At 47.7% G+C, this 11,818-nt stretch overlaps 1 pseudogene; it reads right to left on the bottom strand.

Annotated features, from left to right (window-relative positions):
• Positions 1 to 616: 616 nt before the first annotated feature.
• Positions 617 to 3,511, bottom strand: LOC104664231 (annotated as a pseudogene).
• Positions 3,512 to 11,818: the final 8,307 nt, after the last annotated feature.

Raw genomic sequence — 11,818 nt, 5'->3', positions numbered from 1 at the left:
CTGTAATGAATGATTCAACAATCTCTGGGAGGTGGCAAGTGACCTGAGCTTTGGCAATTGGCTGATAAACATAGTACTGTTGTCAACCAGGGGCTCCTGGGCCACCTGGGCTGATTCTAGTTGCTCATAATCAAGGTAGAGAAGACTGGTTGAAACCAAGTGGCACTGTCTTTAATCTAAAAGGACTCAGAATGGAAGTACCAAGGACAAATCAAACCAGCCTGCAAAATTGCTCATGGCTTTGCAACACCCACTTAAAAACAATATTTGGGTTGGGCGTGGTGGCTCATGCCTATAATCCCAGCACTTAGGAGGGCCGAGGCGGGCAGATCATGAAGTCAGGAGATTGAGACCATCCTGGCTAACACAGTGAAACCTCGTCTCTACTAAAAATACAAAAAATTAGCCAGGCACGGTGGCGGGCACCTGTAGTCCCAGCTACCTGGGAGGCTGAGGCAGGAGAATCACCTGAACCCAGGAGGTGGAGGTTGCAGTGAGCTGAGATTGAGCCACTGCACTTCAGCCTGGGTGACAGAGTGAGATTCTATCTCAAAACAAAAAACAAAAAACAATATTCAAGTGTATTAAACACATTTCTAAAAGTTTTTTAAAATGCTTAACTTTCATCAGCTTCAGCATTTATGTTGCTCCCACATTTTGCATAGAACTGAACTCTTAAATCTGCTGACACCCATTAAATTGATCCTAATGTGGACTCTGAGGCATCAATTTTGTCTTGCTTATGTGTCTTTTTCTTTGCTTCTTCTAACATTTTTTGTGTTTCTTTTCTCCTCCTCTCCTTCTCCTCCCTTCTCCATTCTCCTCCCTCCTCCTCTTCCCTCCTCCTCCCCTTCTTCCTCTCCTCCTCCTCCTCCTCCTTCTTCTTCTTCTTCTCCTTCTTCTTCTTCTTCTTCTTCTTCTTCTTCTTCTTCTTCTTCTTCTTCTTCTTCTTCTTCTTCTTCTTCTTCTTCTTCTTCCTCCTCCTCCTCCTCCTCCTCCTCCTCCTCCTCCTCCTCCTCCTCCTCCTCCTCCTCCTATTCTTCTTCAACAAGGTCTTGCTTTGCTGCCCAGGCCACAGTGCAGTAGCACAATCATAGCTCACTGCAGCCTTGAACTCCTGGGCTCAACTGATGCTCCCTTCTCAGCATCCCAAGTAGCTGGGACTACAGATGCATGCCCTGCTAGTTTTTGGTATTTTGTAAAGATATGGCTTCGCTATGTTGCCCAGGCTGATCTTGAACTCTTGGGCTCAAGCGATCCTCCTGCCTCAGCCTCCCAAAGTGCTGGGATTACAGGTGAGAGCCACTGCACCCATCCTTCTTATGTTTCTTCTTGAGAATGACTAATGAAAACATTACCAATTTGATAAGGTATCATTAAGCCATCGTCATCCTCAAGCATGATGTCATCCCAAGCATCTTCTAAATTATAGAAGTGCTTCTTTTTTTTACTTCTGTTTCTTCCTTTACCTTGGTAGAGCTAAAGGAAGCAACAGAAATACCTTTAGCTCCACCTCCACCTACCTGTATTCTCTGCAAATCTGTTTGTCTTTTGTTTATCTTGGAAAGTAACATGGATATTTTCTCTGCCTTCACGGTGGCCACCATCTTCGCAATACCTTCTTGATATACTGGGTGTTCTGGGGCTTGTCAGCTCTTCCAGACAGAAGCTGGGTGGGGTAGCAGGCACACCAAAGGGCTCTGCAGAAGCTGTGAAGGAAGAATAGATGCGTTCTGCGGATGCAGTTACCTGGGTCCCTGTGACAGCCAGAAGGAGAGACTGACTGCCTCTAGCCCTACCTGCTGAATCAATGACCCTGGGCCCCTTGTTCAAGCCCCTTCTACCTCCTGCCGTGTTCCCAGGTGGCGGCCTTGCCTTGGATGATATCTTAGCTGCTTCGTCCCCTCTCTGCTCACTTGGTCACCTCTGCCTCTGCTGTGGCCACTGTCACTCCCAACATCTCTTTCCTGGGCCTGGGGCATTCTACATCTCCACCTCTCTCTTGCTTCATGTGACTGATGTTGCTCTGGGCATCTGAATCCAGATCCTGGGCAGTCCAGGGTGGTGGTCTCAACCCCTGCTCTGGAGGCCGGCTGCCCTGGAGCTGAGCTGCCCTAGGTTGGGCCTGGGCTTTTGGCTGAGGAATACTTCTCTGACCTAGTTCCCCCCCCCCCCCCAAGTGGCAGTGTCTTGCTCCATTGCCCAGGCTGGAGTGCAGTAGTGCTATCCTAGCTCACTGCAGCCTTGAATTCCTGGACTCAAGTGATCCTCCCTCCTCAACCTCCAAAGGAGCTTGGACTACAGGCATGTACCACTATGCCTGGCTAATTATTATTATTATTAAACTTTTTTTAGAGATGGGGTCTTGCTATGTTGCCCAGGCTGGTTTCAAACTCTTGGCCTCAAACTGTCCTCCCACCTCGGCCTCCTAAAATGTTGGGATTATAGGCATGAGCCATTGCACCCAGGCTGACCTAGTTATGGGAGCCTAGGGAGAGCCCCCAAAGCACTGAGCCCCTCTGTCTGTGGGAATGGAAGGCTCCAGGGTTTGTGTCCCCTTGACTTATTCTTGGGAACTTTCCTTGCATCCCTCCTTTGTCATGGAGCTCTTGAAGGTCCCTCTTACCCTCTTTCGTTTCTTGTTCGTGTCTCTCCTGCTGGCCTGCGAACCCTCTAAGCACAGGGATCTGGGCCAGGACTGCTCTGTGCACCCCGTGACCAGCCTGTATCTAAACCCCAGCAAATGGAATAGAATCTTTCTTCCTGGGGGCACATCCCTCCACTCTGCCCTCTCCCCTGGCCCCACACAACATTCATTTTCCTCCTTAGATCCCTCAGTTCTCACTCCCCTCATTACTCATTCTACAGTTGTCTAAAATGACATTGCAGGAAAATACAGAAGAGAGACATCATGGGGTCCCAAGGGTGAGTAGTGAGCATGGTGCAGTCAGGGCTGACTTTTCAGAGAAGGGGAGGTTGAGGCGAGTCAAGGTGGGCCATGGGCTTTAAAGGAAAGATGAGGGAAGGACCCCAGGTGGGCAAAGGCCAGAGGACTTGAACTTGCCTGGAGGGAGGGGCAGCCTGGGTGTGCATGTGGTGAGCATGTGTGTGAGTGCATGTGGGTGTGCGTGTGTGTGCGTGGGTGACTGTGTGAGTGCGCGTGTGTGCAGATCAATAATGAGAAGCCAGGTTGCTAGGCAGCCAGTCCCAGATCTTTGAGTGCCAGTTTTAAGTTGCCTTGAGTGGCAGCAGCAAGCCACAGGAGAAGCTAAGTGAGCAGCCACCTCCCTTGCATTTCAGCCCCAGGCTGGCCGTGCCCCTCTGCACCCACGGCATGGCTACCTTGCTGTGCATAGTCGGGCATTGAAAACACTGGTGGACAATTCCTCTGCTGCCTGACACCAGTGTGACCGACAGCAAGTCCTGACAACTCAATCTCTGAGTTGCTTCTTAGATCCGTGGCCTCCTTCCTGCACCTGTCCTGGCCAATGGTCTCCCTGCCTCCAGCCATTCCTGTCCTAATCACTCTCCACTCCGCTCCCTGCTGCCTGGTTGGCTGCCCTCAACACACTCCTCTGTTTACAACCTTTAAAGGCAGAAGGAGAGTCCGTAATCTTGCACGTGGCATTTACTACCTCAATGACCTTCTGACTCTTCAGTGCAAGGTAAGATCCAGCTCCAGCCCCAGCGAGTCACCTCCTCTCCCCGTAACATCTTCTCTGAATGCCTCTGTTCACATCTTTGCGGTGTTTTTCCTCTTCTTCCTTTTCTGTTTGAAACGCTCTTTATCACCTTGTAAAATCCTATTATCAGCTCAGAAGTCGCTTCCTCTCTGCACGCTTTCCAACCCTGGCAGGTGGAATTAATTTCTCCAGCTTGAAGCATCCTCAACCCTCTGCTCATTCTGCTGGCTCCTGCCTTCACAGCTAGACTGTTGCATCCAGACCTGCCCCACCTGCTTGATGCATCCCCAATGCCTGGCACGGAGACAACTTGTAATGGCTGCCTTGTCGGTGGTGGCAGGAAGGAGGGATCCACCAGCCCAGGCAGGGTCCCATCCAATGCACACATCCTCTCCTGGGTTTCCCAGGCACACTCACAGGGGCGGTTCTTGCTCTCGGTCAGGTTTCTAGTTCTTGGTCTTATTCACATTCTGTTGCTGGATTTGATTCACTCCAATTATCCCCACAGTCCCGAAGGGCTGCTGGGGACTTGTAAATTCAGCTTTCTGCCTTCTTGCTAACCACAAGCAGTTTCTCTAGGGAGGTGTCTTCTTCCCTATCTAAAGTTTCTTTCTGAAGCTTATTGAATTTCAAGACCACGTTATATTTCCAGCTGGTGTTTTTCAAAGACGGCACATCCTCTGCTGGTGCCTGGATGTAGGAAGTCACACGCCTGGATGGCCTGGGGAGAAAGGAGCGCTGGGAGCGGTGACCTACTGCAGTGTAGGATGGTGAGTGAGGCTCGCAACCATAGAAAGAGGCTGGCACTCATTGCTGTGAGAACTTGGCAGGCAATTAATTGCTCTGTGTTTATTTCCTTATGTCTAAAATGGTGTAAACACAGTGTCTCACTTCTGTGGTCACTATAGGGTTGAATAAGTGAATATATGTAGTGTGCTCAGTGTCTAACACAGAGTAAGCACTCCAAGTTAGCTGTGCTATTGCCTTTCTTTTCTGTCTTCCTTTCTTTTCCTTTCCTTTCCTTCTTTCCCTTCCCTTCTTCCTTCCATCCTTCTTTCCTTCCTTCCTTCCTCCCTCCCTCTCCTTCCTTTCTTCCTTCCTTCCCTTCCCTTCCCTTCCCTTCCCTTCCCTTCCCTTCCCCTTCCCCTTCCCCTTCCTTCCTTCCTTCCTTCCTTCCTTCCTTCCTTCCTTCCTTCCTTCCTTCCTTCCTTCCTTCCTTCCTTCCTTCCTTCTTTCCTTCCTTCCTTCCTTCATTTTCAAAATAGAGGCAGGGTATCATTATATTGCCCAGGCTGATCTCAAGCAATCCTCTTGCTTCGGCCTCCCAAAGTGCTGGGATTACTAGCATGAGCCACCATACCTGGCTCATTATTGCCTTTCCTGGTGACATCGATTTGTAGCATTTGAGAGCTAGGCAGGGCTAGAGAGAAGAGTTCAAATCCTTAAGTTCATCATTGAGGAAACTGACATTCTCAGAGAGGAAGGTTTTCACAAAATCACAAAGCCAGTGTGGGGGGACTGGAAAAGTCTGGAGCATGCTGCAGTCCAGGCCAGGGTTCTTTCTTTCTACATGGTGCTGGTGTTTTGGACATTGGGTACCCAGAGATGAATGCAGATGATGGCTGCATTGCCAATGGGAGGTAGGTGGGTGTCAGCTGCAAGGCGTCCTGACCTCACTAACACTGGAATTGCACAACTGCTGGTCTCTGTCCACATGAGACATCCTCTGTGCAGAGCAATTAAAGGTGAATCTAGACCCCAGAGATTCTCTCGGCTCTGCTGTGCATCTTTTTTTTTTTTTTTTTTTTTTTTGAGATGGAGTCTTCCTGTGTCACATAGGCTGGAGTGCAATGGCGTGATCTCGGCTCACTGCAACCTCTGCCTCCTGGGTTCAAGTGATTCTCCTGCCTCAGTCTCCTGAGTAGCTGGGATTACAGGTGTCCACCCCCATGCTTGGCTAATTTTTGTGTTTTTAGTAGAGATGGGGTTTCTCCATGCTGGCCAGGCTGGTTTTGAACTCCCGACCTCGTGATCTGCCCACCTCGGCCTCCAAAGTGCTGGGATCACAGGCGTGAGCCACCGTGCCCAGCACATCTTTGTTCTTTTTGGGTGAACATCATCAAACTATTAAATGAGTTCAGGAAAATTTTAAGCTATAAAGCTCCATTGGGAAGGCTGGCAAATGGGAGTTCAGACAAGTTAAGTGTCTTGCTGAAAGTCACGCAGCTACTGAACCCAGGAATTCTACCCCTCAGACCCACTGTCGCTTCTTGCCGCTCAGCTTCCCTGGTCATCTGAGTTTGGCACTTGTCACCACATGGGCTGAACTAACCCTTGCATGCTTTGGCCTCTGGGGAGAGGTCAGCCCTGCATCCTTCTTGGCAAAGGACAATCCTGTTTGCCCTGTGTGTGGTGTCTGGTTTGAATTTTTTTCAAGGGACGGGACAGACAGAGCTAGATATGATGTCATGGCTCCGGCAAATGGGCTGTGGTTTTGCAGGCTGCAACCTCAGTGATAAATCAGAATTTTAGACAGAGGTGGCATCTAGAAGTTATCTGGTGGGGGCCAACTCAGTGGTGTGGAAGCAGGAGGAGAAATGGGTAGGTGTGAACCCCACCATTATCCAGAGAGACACATCAACAGAGCTACTTCCACACCTGACTGGATGGTGAGGTCCATGCTGTGATATTCTCCAACCTCTGCCCGGGTGAGCTTCAGAGCTGGATAGCCTTCCGGATTATGGTCATGGAAAGTCCCATGTACATGGTGGTCTTTGCCTTCAAATGCGAGCTATTTGCAATCCTTATCAGTCTGAGTTCTTCATGGCTTTCATGTTTGCATGCATGACCTCACCATAGATGTTCCCGGGTGAAGTATAGAGAGCATTCACTTACTGTGTCATTGAACAGTTTCTCATTCTGTAGCCCAGGCTGGAGTGCAGTGGCACGATCTTGGCTCACTGCAACCTCCACCTCCCAGGTTCAAGCAATTCTTGTGCCTCAGCCTCCTGAGTTACTGGGATTATGGGTGCTCACCACTATGCCCAGCTAATTTTTTTGTATTTTTAGTAGAGAAAGGGTTTCATCATGCTGGCCAGGCTGGTCTCGAACTCCTGACCTTAGGTGATCTGCCCATCTCGGACTTCCCAAAGGAGGCCTCCACATCTAGGATTACAGGTGTGAGCCACTGTGCCCAGCCTGTTCCCATTTTATTTCTAAATTATTACTATTATTAGTTTTAGAGATAAGGTTTCACTCTGTCACCCACAGCCTCTAACTCCTGGGCTTAGGAGATCCTCCTGCCTCAGAGTACAGGCAGGTACCATCACACCTGGCTAATTTTTAACTTATTTTGCAGAGATGAGGTCTCACTAAGTTGCCCGGGCCAGTCTCAAACTCCTGGCCTCAAGCAATCCTCCCACTTTGTCCTCCCAAAGCTTTGGGATTACTGGTGTGAGCCACACCATGCCTGACTTGTTCCCATTTTATGAGGAAATTAAGAATAGAGAAATGATGCAGCCGCCTCACTGACCCACAGAAGACAAGAATCCAGAAGTCCTGGTTCTTAATTCAGAAGCTTTTCAATTGCGCAACTTTCTCTTCTGGGAGGAAGTCCTCCGACCTTGCCTTCCTTAAATACATCTCAACAGTGAGAATGTTCTTTGGGGTGCAGTCTCAAGACTTTACAGTGACCTAAAAGGTTCACCCTGCTCGTGGTCAACCCACAGCTCACTCACTCTCCAACCACATTGAACTTGTAGCACAGCAGGTCCCCAACCTTTCTGGCACCTGAGACTGGTTTCATGGAAGACAGTTTTTCCACGGATGTGGTTGGGAGTGGTTTTGGAATGACTCAAGCACATTCCATTTATTGTGCACTGCATTTCTATTATTATTACATTGTAATATATAATGAAATAATTCTACAACTCACCATCATGTAGAATGAGTGGGAGCCCTGAGCTTGTTTTCCTGTAACTAGACAGTCCCATCTCGGGGTGATGGGAGACAGTGACAGATCGTCGGCATTAGATTCTCATAAGGAGCGCGCAACCTAGATCCCACCCAAGCGCAGTTCATGATAGGGTTTGAGCTCCCATGAGAATCTAATGCTGCCACTGATCTGACAGGAGGCGGAGCTCAGACGGTGACACAAGGGAGGAGGAGGAGCAGCTGTAAATACAGATGAAAGCACTAACTTGCCTGCCACTCACCTCCTGCTGTGCAGCCCAGTTCCTAACAGGCCACAAACAGGTCCATGGCTTGGGGATTGGGGACCCCTGTAGTAGCAGATTCTCATCTTTCCCGGATTCTTTTTTGCCTTCAGCCCTTTGCACAGCCTGTTTTCTCTATGAGGCTTCCTTATCTCTTTTGTCTGGCTAACTTGGAGCCTTCCTCCAGGCATCAGCCGGATTCAGTGTCTCCTCCTGGAAGCTGTTGTCTCTGAATTCCTGAGGCTGTTCAAGTAGTTGCCCCTCCTGCAGAGGTTCTGTTGGAGTGAGACCCAATGTCCCTGCATCTGGTCCCACAAAAAGGTGATGTTCAATGAGAGCCTGACCTAGGAACAACAGGGAAGAAATCAGTAGGCTACGCCAGTCCCTTGAGCTGAATCAGGCATATTATGGGATAGATGGCAGGAAGGAGGGGCCATCTCTCTCCTTCCTGGGACCTTGGGATTGCTGGAGGGCAGGTGAGGTGGAGGGAGGTTGTTCCATGAAGAACTGGACCATCTACAGCACAATTCTCCAGCTTCCTCATTCCAGCAAGCTCACGGTCACGGCTGGACATGTTCAGACACCCTTAAGTAATGTCTTTAAAGGCTCTGTGCACTTTAAAGCAGTGTTTTATTTAATTTCAACAAAGTTGTAGTTGCAATTAGATCTGTCCAGATAATTAACTCCAATTTACTAGTTTGCAACTAGTAATTAATTACTAAAGTCTCCGGAGTGAGCCTTGGCAAGGAAAGTCACTCCTCTGAGAACATGTTTATTCGAAAGGCTCAGAAACATAGCCACTTTTGGGAACTTGTTTTCCCTGAAATTCATTATGGCTTGGCCCTGACACAAGGTTGTTGGTGACACTGGGCAAGTATCTTAACCTCCCTCTTGGGAGAAGGGAGCGGTTCTTCACTGAGCTCACAAGAACCAATCATTAGGAGAAACAAGATTCCTGAGTTGGGATGCAACTCCTTTTTCTGCAAAGCTGCTTAGTTGCTCCTGGGCAAGGATGAAGAGTGTTTACCTGCTGTTCCACTGAGCATCTCCTGGGTCTGGAGTTTGTGCCTTGGTCACCATTTTCTTTTTTCTTTCCTTTTTTATATACTTTAAGTTCTGGGATACATGTGCAGAACGTGCAGGTTTGTTACATAGGTATACGTGTGCCATGAAGGTTTGCTGCACCCATCAACCCGTCATCTACATTAGGTATTTCTCCTAATGCTGTCCCTCCCCTAGCCCCCCACCCCCTAGCAGGCCCCAATGTGTGATATTCCCCTCCCTGTGCCCATATGTTCTCATTGTTCAGCTCCCACTTATGAGTGAGAACATGCGGTGTTTGGTTTTCTGTTTTTGCATTAATTTGCTGAGAATGATGGTTTTCAGCTTCATCCATATCCCTGCAAAGGACATGAATTCATCCTTTTTTATGGCTGCATAGTATTCCATGGTGTACGTGTGCCACATTTTCTTTATCCAGTCTATCATTGATGGGCATTTGGGTTGGTTCCAAGTCTTTGCTTTTGTAAACAGTGCTGCAGTAAACATACATGTACATGTGTCTTTATGGTAGAATGATTTGTAATCCTTTGGGTATATGCCCAATAATGGGATTGCTGGGTCAAATGATATTTCTGGTCCTAGATTCCTGAGGAATCACCACACTGTCTTCCACAATGGTTGAACTAATTTACACTCCCACCAACAGTGTAAAAGCGTTCCTATTTCTCCACATCCTCTCCAGCATCTGTTCATTACTGACTTCTTAATGATCGCCATTCTAACTGGCATGAGATGATATCTTATTGTGGTTTTGATTTGCATTTCTCTAATGTTGGTGACCATTTTCTTACGGACCCTTTGAGGAATCCAGGAAGAGAAATGCATCTATGTGAGCACCAAATAACACGTGCAGAAATGTTCATAGCAACATTATTGATGGTAGCCCCAAACTATAAACAACCTAACAATTCCTCATCAGGAGAATGGATGAGTTGTGGTACAGTACAGAGAATGCAATGCTATCTTAGCAATTATTGCTATCCACTATGACTCAGGATGAATACCACAGACGCATGTTAAGCAAAAGAGATCAGACAAAAAGGTAAAACATATGGAATGATTGCATTTATACAAAGTGGGACAGCAGGTAGTTTTAGGGTGATAGAAGTCAGAGTCATGGCCGGGTGCGGTGGCTCACACCTGTAATCCCAGCACTTTGGGAGGCCAAGGCAGGTGGATCACGAGGTCAGGAGTTCGAGACCAGCCTGGCCAACATGGTGAAACCCTGTCTCTATTAAAAACACAAAAACTAGCCAGGCTTGTGGTGGGTGCCTGTAATCCCAGCTACACTGAGGCATGAGAATTGCTTGAACCCAGGAGGCGAAGGTTGCGGTGAGCCGAGATCGCCCCACTGCACTCCAGCCTGAGTCATGGTTACGTTAGGGCTGGGGATTAAGAATAGAGAAAATGTAGGAGAGAAGCTTTTGGAATGATGGCAATGTTCTGTATCTTGTTTTGGGTGATGCCCTCCTGGGTATTTTTACTATCTAAAACTACTGATTGAGCAGTGCATTGAAGATTTGTGTAATTTATTGCATTATACTATTCTTCAGTAGAGAAATTTACTAGAAAATCCAAAATGGGCTGGGTATGGTGGCTCACACCTGTAATCCCAGCACTTTGGGAGGCCAAGGTAGGCAGACTGTTTGAGCTCAGGAGTTTGAGAGCAGGCTGGGCAACATGGTGAGACTCCATCTCTACAAAATGTAGTAATAAAAATACAAAAAAAAATAGCTGGTCTTGATGGTACACGTCTGTCATCCCACCTATAGGAGGCTGAGGTGGGAGGATCGCTTGAGCCTAGGGGGCTGAGGTTGTAGTGAGCTGAGATCACACCACTGCGTGCCAGCTTGAGTAACAGAGTGAGACCATGTATCAAATATATATAGACTCAGGCCTCACCTTAGACTAACTGAATGACAATGCGGGTGCTACACTGAGGCTTGAGTGAAAGTACCTGTCTGGTTTCTCTAGTGATTTTTTTTTTTTTTTTTTTGTGAGACAAAGTCTCACTCTTGTCGCCCAGGCTGGAGTGCAATGGCTCCATCTCAGCTCACTGCAACCTCTGCCTCCCAGGTTCAAGTGATTCCCCTGCCTCGGCCTCTCGAATAGCTGGGACTACAGGTGACTGCCACCATGCCCGGCTAATTTTTGTATTTTTAGTAGAGATGGGGTTTCACCATGTTGGCCAGGCTGGTCTCGAACTCCTGACCTTGGGTGATCTGCCCACCTTGCCTTCCCAAAGTGCCGGGATTACAGGCAAGATCCTGACAATGAGTAAGATCCGTTCAATCCAGACACTTCTCAAAAGAAGACAATCATGTGGCCAAGAGACAGATGAAACAAAAGCTCAATATCGCTTATCATTAGAGAAATGCAAATAAAAACCGCAATGAGATACCATCTCAAGCCAGTCAAAATGGTGATTATTTAAAAGTCCAAAAACAACAGATGCTGGTGAGGTTGCAAAGAAAAAGGAATGCTTTTATACTGTTGGTGGAAGTATAAATTCATTTAACCATTGTGGAAGAGAGCGTGGTGTTTCCTCAAAAATGTAGAGCCAGAAATATCATTTGACTCTGCAATCCCATTACTGGGTTTATACCCAAAGGAATATAAATCATTCTGTTACAAAGACACATGCACGTGTATGTTCATTGCAGCAGTGTTCACAATAGCAAAGACACAGAGTCAACTCAAATGCCCATCAATGATAGACTGGATAAAGAAAATGTGGTACATATACACCATGGAATACTATGCAGCCATAAAAAGGAACAAGATTATACCCTTTGAGGGGACATGGATGGAGGCAGAAGCCTTTATCCTTAGCAAACTAATGCAGGAACAGAAAACCAA

This window comes from Rhinopithecus roxellana, chromosome 6 (assembly GCF_007565055.1).
Source record: "Rhinopithecus roxellana isolate Shanxi Qingling chromosome 6, ASM756505v1, whole genome shotgun sequence".
NCBI classification, from domain to species: Eukaryota; Metazoa; Chordata; class Mammalia; order Primates; family Cercopithecidae; genus Rhinopithecus; species Rhinopithecus roxellana.
This window is presented reverse-complemented; position numbering and strand designations above follow the sequence as displayed.